Source organism: Bos indicus x Bos taurus, unplaced genomic scaffold (assembly GCF_003369695.1).
Source record: "Bos indicus x Bos taurus breed Angus x Brahman F1 hybrid unplaced genomic scaffold, Bos_hybrid_MaternalHap_v2.0 tig00003358_arrow_arrow_obj, whole genome shotgun sequence".
NCBI classification, from domain to species: domain Eukaryota; kingdom Metazoa; phylum Chordata; class Mammalia; order Artiodactyla; family Bovidae; genus Bos; species Bos indicus x Bos taurus.
In genome coordinates this window covers 1-10,971 of record NW_020867652.1, presented here as the reverse complement: position 1 = coordinate 10,971, position 10,971 = coordinate 1, and the positions used below count along the sequence as shown (strand labels likewise).

Genomic DNA, 10,971 nt, shown 5'->3' with positions numbered 1-10,971 from the left:
CTCCTCTGAACTCCTGTGGGTATCCATTATAGTAGTTTCCTATTGTTGCTATAGCATATAACCACACCCTTAGGGGCTTAAAACAACACACAGTTATTATCTTACAGTTCTGAAGGTCAGAAGTCCAGAATGGACCTAATGAATTAAAATCAGGTATCAGCAAGGTGGGTTCTTAAATGGAGATTGTAAGGGAGAACTGTTCATTGCTTGTTCCATCTTTTAGAGGCTGCCCACATTCCTTGGCTTGTGGTTGCATCACTTAATCTTTGCTTCCATCATCACATCTCCTTTCAGTCTTTCTTGGCCTTCCTCTTATAATGACCCTGTGATTACATTGCACCTACCCAGGTAATCCAGGATAATCTTCCCATCCCCGGGTCTGTAACTTAATCACATCTGCTAAGTCATTTTGCCGTGTTAGTTAACATATTCAGAGAACTTGGGGAAGGACATGGACATCCCTAGGGGCCCATTATTCTTCCTACCACAACTTTCTCCTTTTATTTAGAATCATCGGATGTCAGAGCTGAAAGGAGCATTGGATGAAAACTTGTCCAATCCCTTTACTTTATACATGAAAAAACTGAATGAAACCAAAAGGCCGTTTGTCTTTGTCTGCCTCTAAAGCTTTATTAAAAGATTTGAAATAAGGCCTTAATTATGTTTTTTGTGCTTAACTGTACTTTTATCATAAGTATACAATATTTACTGCCTGAATGATTAAAAGGTTAGTCATAGAAACCAGGAATATCTTGTTTCTGACTCAGCTATTTTAAGTCAGTGCTAGTGGAAGTTTATAGAAAGCGACTGACTGAAAATACCATGAAGGATAGGGATTCATTTATTCTTATATTTTAAAATTAAAAGAAAGAAATTTTCCATCTTAAAAATAACTACCTTTTTTAAGATGCCAATTCTCTGTCTCTTGCCCAACTCTCCTTTTGTCTACTCACCCTCCTTCATAAAAATGAAAAGAAAGACTAAAGAAAGAAACAAAGAGAAGAAAGAAAAAAGGGAGAGAAGGAAAAAAGATACAGTGGTGTTCATTTAATAGTTTTTCTAGAGTAACTCGTGGAATCTGGATTGAGTTTCTTTGATATTCACTGCTATTGGGATGGATTGATAAGTATTATCTGTAATAATTATCTGTAATAATATCATATATTATCTGTAATGCACATCTTTCATATGTATTCAACCCAGGGATCGAACCCAAGTCTTCCGCATTGCAGGCAGATTCTTTACCAGCTGAGCCACAAGGGAAGCCCATTCAATAACTAAGATAATTTAAAAATCAGTGTTTATCTTTTAAAAACTGTTTCATAACTTTAGGAAATTTTTTTAAAATTTAGGTTTATTTTTTGAATTATGATTTTTCTTCTTTTGTTAAGGAAGGATAGTTTAGACTCTTGGTTAAAATGAAAATTTTTTTAAGTGTATCTGGAAAAACATTTTAAAAATCTAGATTTTAGGTTTAGGTTGTCATTCAGACTAGATAAATGACTTACTGTTTTCCAAGAAAAAAAGCTTTGATGCCTATGCAATGACTGATTTTCTTTTGATATTCTTGTAGTTTATATGGAATCTGATTTATTGTTTGGTGAGTTTGGATATATTAGGCATGGTTCTTAAAATAAAATATACCAGAAGCATTATGTTCTGCATAATGAGTCTTTTCTTACTTGTATCAGCATGGTTTTCCATTGGCCCTATACATCTATACATGTCTAAATCTAAACTTGTATGTTATACAGTTCAGTTCAGTTCAGTCACTCAGTCGTGTCCGACTCTTTGTAACCCCATGAATCGCAGCACTCCAGGCCTCCCTGTCCACCCAAACTCATGTCCATTGAGTCTCTGATGCCATCCAGCCATCTCATCCTCTGTCGTCCCCTTCTCCTCCTGTCCCCAATCCCTCCCAGCATCAGAGTCTTTTCCAATGAGTCAACTCTTCACATGAGGTGGCCAAAGTACTGGAGTTTCAGCTTTAGCATCATTCCTTCCAATGAACACCCAGGACTGATCTCCTTTAGAATGGACTGGTTGGATCTCCTTGCAGTCCAAGGGACTCTTAAGAATCTTCTCCAACACCACAGTTCAAAAGCATCAATTCTTTGGAGCTCAGCTTTCTTCACAGTCCAACTCTCACATCCATACATGACCACTGGAAAAACCATAGCCTTGACTAGATGGACCTTTGTTGGCAAAGTAATGTCCCTACTTTTCAGTATGCTATCTAGGTTGGTCATCACTTTCCTTCCAAGGAGTAAGCATCTTTTAATTTCATGGCTGCAGTCACCATCTGCAGTGATTTTGGAGCCCAAGGAAATAAAGTCTGACACTGTTTCCACTGTTTCCCCATCTATTTGCCATGAAGTGATGGGACCAGATGCCATGATCTTTGTTTTCTGAATGTTGAGCTTTAAGCCAACTTTTTCACTCTCCACTTTCACTTTCATCAAGAGGCTTTTTAGTTCCTCTTCTCTTTCTGCCATAAAGGTGGTGTCATCTGCATATCTAAGGTTATTGATATTTCTCCCGGCTATCTTGATTCCAGCTTGTGCTTCCTCCAGCCCAGTGTTTCTCATGATGTACTCTGCATAGAAGTTAAATAAGCAGGGTGACAAAATATAGTCTTGGTGTATTCCTTTTCCTACTTGGAACCAGTCTGTTATTCCATGTCCAGTTCTAACTGTTGCTTCCTGACCTACATATAGGTTTCTCAAAAGCAGGTCAGGTGGTCTGGTATTCCCATCTCTTTCAGAATTTTTGCACAGTTGATTGTGATCCACACAGTCAAAGGCTTTGGCGTAGTCAATAAAGCAGAAATAGATGTTTTTCTGGAACTCTCTTGCTTTTTCCATGATCCAGCGGATGTTGGCGATGATGATCTCTGGTTCCTCTGCCGTTTCTAAAACCAGCTTGCACATCTGGAAGTTCACATATCGCTGAAGCTTGGCTTGGAGAATTTGAGCATTACTTTACTAGCGTGTGAGATGAGTGCAATTGTGCGGTAGTTTGAGCATTCTTTAGCATTGCCTTTCTTTGGGATTGGAATGAAAACTGACCTTTTCCAGTCCTATGGCCACTGCTGAGTTTTCCAAATTTGTTGTCATATTGAGTGCAGTGCTTTCACAGCATCATCTTTCAGGATTTGAAATAGCTCAACTAACTGGAATTCCATCACCTCCACTAGCTTTGTTCGTAGTGATGCTTTCTAAGGCCCACTTGACTTCACATTCCAGGATGTCTGGCTCTAGGTGAGTGATCACACATTGTGATTATCTTGGTATGTTATACAAGTTTCATTAAATACTGAATTGCAAATAATTCTATTTTTATTTTGTCTAAGATGGTACATATAGGTGCTTAACAACTATAAAACCGTGGACCATGCCAGAAGTGCCAGATAACTGATAATGTTTATTATATTGTCATGTTCTCAGTGAGAAAAATGTTAATTATAAGTTAACTTTAGAATGCATTCATTAGAATAAATTATGTTTTGTTGGATGAAAACATAATCTGACTCTTCTTTTCTTGGCAGCAACTTGAATTGGTGGAACCAAGTGGCTGGATTCACGTTCCCTTAACTGATAATCATAAGAAGCCAACTCGCACATTCATGATACAGATTGCTGTTCTAGCCAATCACCAAAATGGAAGAGATACCCACATGAGACAGATTAAAATATACACACCAGTGGAAGAGAGCTCCATTGGTAAATTTCCTAGATGTACAACTATTGATTTCATGATGTATCGCTCAATAAGGTGACCTTAGAACAAAAGTCATTAAACATCTTATCAGTACATATTAAATCTGGTATCTTTATTGAAAAATAAATTAATTATTTTGCAATTTGGTATGCATTGAAAAGTATTTATTGTAAATTGAATAAATACATTTTGGGTCATAATATCTTTATTTTCTTTAACATATAATAAGGCTCACATATTTTATAATTATTAAAAATGAACTTGAACCAATCATTTAATTTTCCTTATACCAAAAGAAAGCCAACTGAACTGAAAAAATTTTAAGATATACACAAGTATTTTTACTAACTAGGTAATTATTTTATATAGTGATCATTCATTAGAGTAATGATGTATTGCATGTTTGGGAACAAACTATGTTTTAATCAATAGATATTATCTTTAATAAGTCAAAATTATTATTAGTTTTTTCTATCCAGAGGAATGTCTTATATTAATGCTAAGCCTTTAAAAAAATTTTTTTAATTTGTTTATTTGGTTGGTTCGAGTCTTAGTTGCAGCACACAGGCTCTTCCTTTGTGGCACACGGACTCTAGTTGTGACACGGGTTTAGTTGTTCCACAGCATGGAACACTTAGTTCCCCAACCAGGGAGCGAACCTGTGAACCCCTGCATTGCAAGGCAGATTCTTAACCACTGGACCAACAGAGAAGTCCCGATACTAGGCCTTTTATTTATTTATTTATTTATTTTTTTTTAGGCCTTTTAAAAACTGTCAAAATAAGCTTAGCATTCAGTGTCTTATGAGAACCACTCTGATTTGGGGAGTGTTATTAATTGTAGCATAATTATTGTACTTTCATGAAATATTTTTAACCCGAGTTGTCTATATCCTAATATTGTGTCAGATTGCTACTATAATCTACTGTTTATCCTAATTCTGATGCTGCTTATAGGATAGTTAGTTTCAAATTTGTATCTGACACTGAAGTCCATTCCCTGAGGGATATAATGTAGCTCACAAAATTTTTTAAAATATGTGAAATTATTCTTTACATATGAAAATATTTTAAAGGTGCTTAAATGAGTTTTCTTTCCATGGTTTAACATGGATCCATTTGATTCTGTATGTTTTTTCCCAATGCTACTTGCTGCCCCATATTTCTTACTTTGAGGGAGACAGAACTTCCCTATATTGGGTAATTTTTTTTTTCTTTTTGTGGCTGTGGCTACATGCTTGTGAGCTGTTAGTTCCCCAATCAGGGCTCAAACCTGGACCCTTGGCAGTGAAAGCATGGAGTCCTAACCACTAGACCACCAGGGAATTCCCCGCCCCTTATTGGCCCTTGTTTGGGAAAGATTCCTCAGAGGTTCTTGCATTACTGGGTAGACTGAAGTCTTAAATTAACAAAGTTTAAAAAATAATTATGGGTTTGATTTTATTGTGGTAGATTTGATTTATTGTGGCCACTGATTTATGTGGATGCTATAAAAAATAAAGGTTTCATTTTTTTGACTCAGCAGAACCTCAGCTCTTTTTCTATGAGTTCCACAAAGAGTTTGTTATTTCATTTTCTCCTTAGAGTAAGAAGCATGGTAGGTGACTATATGGTCAGCAAGAAGTCTGTAACCAAAACTCATTTGAAGATCAGCAAATTAATCTCAAATACAGATGTGGGGTACTGGGAGGGAAAGAAGAGAGAGCTGAAGAAAAACATGGATAGGAGTTTTAAAAACAGGAGCGAATCAAGGAAGTAAGAAGAGTAATATATAGTTGGCACTGTATTAGATGTTCTTTGTTAGTCTGATAAGGAAAAATTTATGTAAACACAAGGTCTTCATCTCAAATACAGAGAAATCTAATAAAAGTTACAGGAGGTTTTATTAGTAATAATTATCATTTATCAGATGCAGTCTGTTATTTCCTACTATACTATAGGTTGTGAAGAAACTCCTAAAATTAGTAGGGATTAAGAAGATTGATACTTTTGAACTGTGGTGTTGGAGAAGACTCTTGAGAGTCCCTTGGACTGCAAGGAGATCCAACCAGTCCATTCTAAAGATCAGCCCTGGGATTTCTTTGGAAGGAATGATGCTAAGCTGAAACTCCAGTCCTTTGGCCACCTCATGCGAAGAGTTGACTCCTTGGAAGACTCTGATGCTGGGAGGGATTGGGGGCAGGAGGAGAAGGGGACGACAGAGGATGAGATGGCTGGATGGCATCACTGACTCAATGGACGTGAGTCTGAGTGAACTCCGGGAGTTGGTGATGGACAGGGAGGCCTGGTGTGCTGTGTTTCATGGGGTCGCAGAGTCGGACACGACTGAGCGACTGATCTGATCTGATCCGAAGAAGATTGTTGGGAAAATCAGTACGTTTTCTGCTTCTGTTCCCTTTCCCTGTTTTCCATAAGCCAGCTGGCTGACTACCTCATTAGGCATAGGAAAAACTTGGTAGTGGAGGATTATGGAGGTAATGGTTCCCCTATTTTAAGGATTATCTGAAGTACAATAACAATGCATAATTACCTGAAGCAGTTTTATTTCTCTCTTGAAAGTAAATTATATATCCAATAAAAGATTTGTGTCTTGAATATAAAGAACTCTTATAACTGAATAGGAAGAAAAAAAATTCAATTAAAGTGAACAAAAGATTTAAGCCAACATTTCACCAAAGAAGACATATGATTGGCAAATAAGCATATGAAAAGATGTTCAACTTCATTGGATGTTCAGTTCAGTTCAGTTCAGTTCAGTCGCTCAGTCGTGTCCGACTCTTTGCAACCCCATGAATCGCAGCACGCCAGGCCTCCCTGTCTATCACCAATTCCCGGAGTTCACCCAAACTCATGTCTGTCGAGTCGGTGATGCCATCCAGCCATCTCATCCTCTGGCGTCCCCTTCTCCTCCTGCCCCAATCCCTCCCAGCATCAGAGTCTTTTCCAATGAGTCAACTCTTCGCATGAGGTGGCCAAGTACTGGAGTTTCAGCTTTAGCATCATTCCTTCCAAAGAACTCCCAGGGCTGATCTCCTTCAGAATGGACTGGTTGGATCTCCTTACAATCCAAGGGACTCTCAAGAATCTTCTCCAACACCACAGTTCAAAAGCATCAGTTCTTCGGTGCTCTGCCTTCTTCACAGTCCAACTCTCACATCCATACATGACCACTGGATGTTAGTGAAATGCAAATCGAAATCTTAATGAGATACCATTTCACAGCCACTAGAATGTCTGTGATTAAAAAGACAATTGCAAGTGTTAGCAAAGGTATGGAGGAACTGGACCTCATGTCAGACTGCTGATAAGGATGTAATTGATAAATAAACAATGTTGATAAGGAATTTGGTAATTTTTTAAAAAGTTTAACAGATGCATATTATATTGACCAATCATTCCTCTTACAGGTATTTACCAAAGAGAAAAGAGAGTGTATGTCCATGCTAAGACTTGCACATGAGTGTTCATAGCAGCTTTATTTGTAGTACCTAAAAATTGGCAGCAAAGCCTATGTTGTTCAACAGGAGAAGGTATAAACAAATTGTGGTAAATCCATGTAATAGAATACTACTCAGTAATACAAATAAATGAAGTTAATGAATACATGCAACAATGTGGATAAATTTCCAAAATAATTATGCTGAAAGAAGCCACTAAAATGACTATAGTCTGTATGATTCCATTTTTTAAAAACTCTAGAACATACTCATCAAGTGATAGAAGGCATATCAGTGGTTGCATTGGATGGGGTGGTAGAGAGAAGTCAGAGGGATGAATTACTTGAGCGGATGACAGAAATGTTCATTATCTTGACTGTGGTACTGGTTTCACAGCTATGTACATACTCCAAAATTTGCCAATTTACACATTTAAAATGCCTTAATAAAGCTGACTTTTAAAAAACAGCTTATTCTACCTGTTATCACATAGGAATCACACAAAATGCTAAACTCAATGTAGTTATATTTCTTACTGTATAGAATCTGAGAATAGAAAACTAGCATTGAAAATCCATTTTAACAGTTAATAAACAATGACAGAAAATTCATGGGTTCATCTGCAATCAGTATACATTTTTGAGTATTGATAAAACTGTGCATTTGTGAGATTTAAATGTTTTCATTTCACATGTAATCAAAGTATTGGACACTTTAAAAATCAGTTTATCAACTGAGGAAATATTGTCACAAGAAACCTCCATAAAACTGTGGAATTATAAAATACAACAGTTCATTGAAGAGTAGTAAATACCCAACTTATCAAAACACTAACATATATTGAGTGTTGAATTAGATGTAATAATAAAACCAAAGTAAATCTGATGCAGACTTTGCTTTCCAGTTGCTTTTAGTCTACTGAGGGAATAATAGGTCTCTGATAACCAGGTCAGAATTTAGAGCGGTAAGATCGCTCTGTAGAAAAGAGAGTTGACGTCCTGTTCAGGAGTTAGAGGTAAAGCTGGAGAAGGCACTGTGGAGGAGGTGGAATTCCGGAAAGAAAGACTGTTCGTAACATCAGCTAGCTCACTCACTTTCCAAGCTTATTCTCAAATCCAGACTATCGTTGCTTTTACATGAATAACATTATTAATTTGAACAGATGATTTGAATGTCAGGAATCCAGTGATGTTTTGTATGTTTGAAAGCTTCCAATGATTAAAACACAGGCCAGTCTTGAAAAGTAATTTTGGACACCATGGCTCTGTCCTTTTTGTTATTATGACTACTAGTTACAAATTTTTATGAGTATAAAGTTTTGACTCAAATACAGAGATTTGATGTGTTTCTAGTGTTTAGAAAATCTGGCTTTAAATTCTTAATGTCTTATTATATGTCATTTTTAATTGACTTCTTGGTTATTAGCTTGTTTCATCATTACTTTTAAAATGATGAGTTGCAGAATATGTTAAAGCATTAGGGAAAATAATACTTTGCAGTTGTGGTTATTTGGAGACACTTTTGCCTTGTGGATCTTTTAAGCAAGATTACCTTCTTTTGCCCACATTGTTTTGGCTTTCCTCACTTCTGCTATGACTCCTGGGGTATGGTGTTTGGACGTGTTCGCTGCACAAGGCTGTTACCAGCCATCTACAAGGAGGCTCTCTGCGCTTCATGATCTGCCATTTAGTTGAGCCTGCTTCTGTGCAGTGGTGTCTAGAAAGCATTAGAGAGAAGACAACAACAACAAAAGCCTCAGGGATTACTTTATTAATTATCCATAATAATGACTTATTCTATTAACAGGTCATATCTAAAGGCTAATTAATTAGGACTCCCCCCACTTTAAATTCAAGAAATGTCTATAATCCATGGCAATATTATATGAAAAGTTGAAATTATTTTTTTACTAATATTAACCAGTCTATATTTTAGTTTTATGTGTAAGTACCCTCCCTTTTTTCTATGGCTAATCCAATGGCACCCCACTCCAGTACTCTTGCCTGGAAAATCCCATGGACGGAGGAACCTGGTGGGCTGCAGTCCATGGGGTCGCTAAGAGTCCGACACGACTGAGCAACCTGACTTTCACTTTTCACTTTCCTGCATTGGAGAAGGAAATGGTGACCCACTCTAGTGTTCTTGCCTGGAGAATCCCAGGGACAGGGGAGCCTGGTGGGCTGCCATCTGTGGGTTGCACAGAGTCGGACATGACTGAAGTGACTTAGGAGGAATCCTACGATGGTTGTTTATTTTCTCTTGTCCTTTCTGGTTAATAGAACCGATTTACTATTTTGCCAACATAAGCAAAATTACACCTTTTTAAAGGTAGTCTACCTGCTTATGAAATCTTTTTCTGAGTGAATTAATATTTCAGGAGATGATATTTCACACCGTGTATCATTGAAACTCTAGTATTTACCATCTCGGTTGTTTTAATTATTGCACTTGTGGCTGTAAACTTTCCACTGATGGAGTTCAGTGATCACCGTAAGATGTTTTTTCCACTGTGCATTTACTTTTCCAATGTTGAGAGCAAATTACGATTCTCTCCCTGTGGTCCTAGAAGGAACTCCCCCAACTATTTTTATAGACTTTATTCTGAGACTGGCTATCCTCTTTACCCTGGCATTCATCTATAGCTGGAGATCCAGATTAACAGATCATTTCCTGTTATTACTACAGCAATATCAAAATGCTGATCGCTTACCAAGAAGCAAAGTATTCAAAAGACTGCAGTAGAGCATTCAGCCAGCTGTTTGTTTTTCAACTGTTAAAATTCATGAAAATCACAGGTTAAATGGATGTGAAGACAAAACGAAATAGACTGTAGGCTTAGTAAAGAGAAGGATGATTACAAGCCGTTAAGTTGTAACAGCTGTTTGAGTTATAACACACTCAGGGTGTCTATCAAGACAAAGGAAAGGGATTTTACTGTTTATTTTAAAACTTTATTTCTTAAGGTAACATTCAGTAACTGATAAGAGATACAAGAACTTATTCTTCAGGAGTCTTCTTTCATTTTGTCCCCCATCATTTGGGCTATTTGGAACAAAATTCATTTTTTTCTTGAAATCTTCAACTGCTAGGCTGGTGTTTGGGTGTACTTTTGAATCTTCTCCTTCATCTTTCTGTAAACCCTGAAGATTCTTTCTCCACATGAATTATCACTTTTAGTTTCACCTCATTCACATCTTTCTAGGTCAATTCAGTCTTACCAAAAAAAGAAAAGGTACCAGATAAAACTTTCTAATCTTGCAAACTGGAATAGATGCTAACAACCCTGCACTTTAATACACATGTGCATTCCCACTGGTAGGAAATGAGTATCACGCTGAACAGGAAGCTCCAGTGTTCTCTGACCCTGTCTTAACTAGTTCTAAGCCAGTCTCCTAGACCCACTCTTACTGCTGATTCTAGTTCTGAATTCCTTAGCTGCTTTTAGCCACTTCTTTTGTTTGTTTGTTCTTGGCCCTTTGGAATTTAATGATAAGGATTGATTTTCTAAAAGAAATGTTGGATTCTTGTGTCATTTTGGGTACATTTTATCTATTTTAATCAGTTGAATAATAGTCACTCTCCTAGACTATCTCTAATAACAAAGCTGATCATTTTACTAACACTGTGCCAATGAAGAGAGATAAATACAGTGACATATAACATTTACTAAGGTTGGAAAGCATGCAACACATTTTATAAAGATTTATTTAGATGGAAATAATCGACTGTCATTTTTTTTGTTATTAAGGATACTTGATTACTTATCCCTATTAAATAAAAAAGATGTTGACTCTACACTGCTGTGGTCAGTTGTA

General features: G+C 36.9%; 1 long non-coding RNA gene across 1 annotated transcript; it reads left to right on the top strand.

The window, feature by feature from the left end:
- Positions 1-3,218: 3,218 nt before the first annotated feature.
- LOC113888960 lies at positions 3,219-3,862 on the top strand. The gene is made up of 2 exons (XR_003510132.1): positions 3,219-3,260; positions 3,548-3,862. It is a non-coding gene; the product is annotated as an uncharacterized LOC113888960 (long non-coding RNA).
- The last annotated feature ends 7,109 nt before the right edge of the window (positions 3,863-10,971 follow it).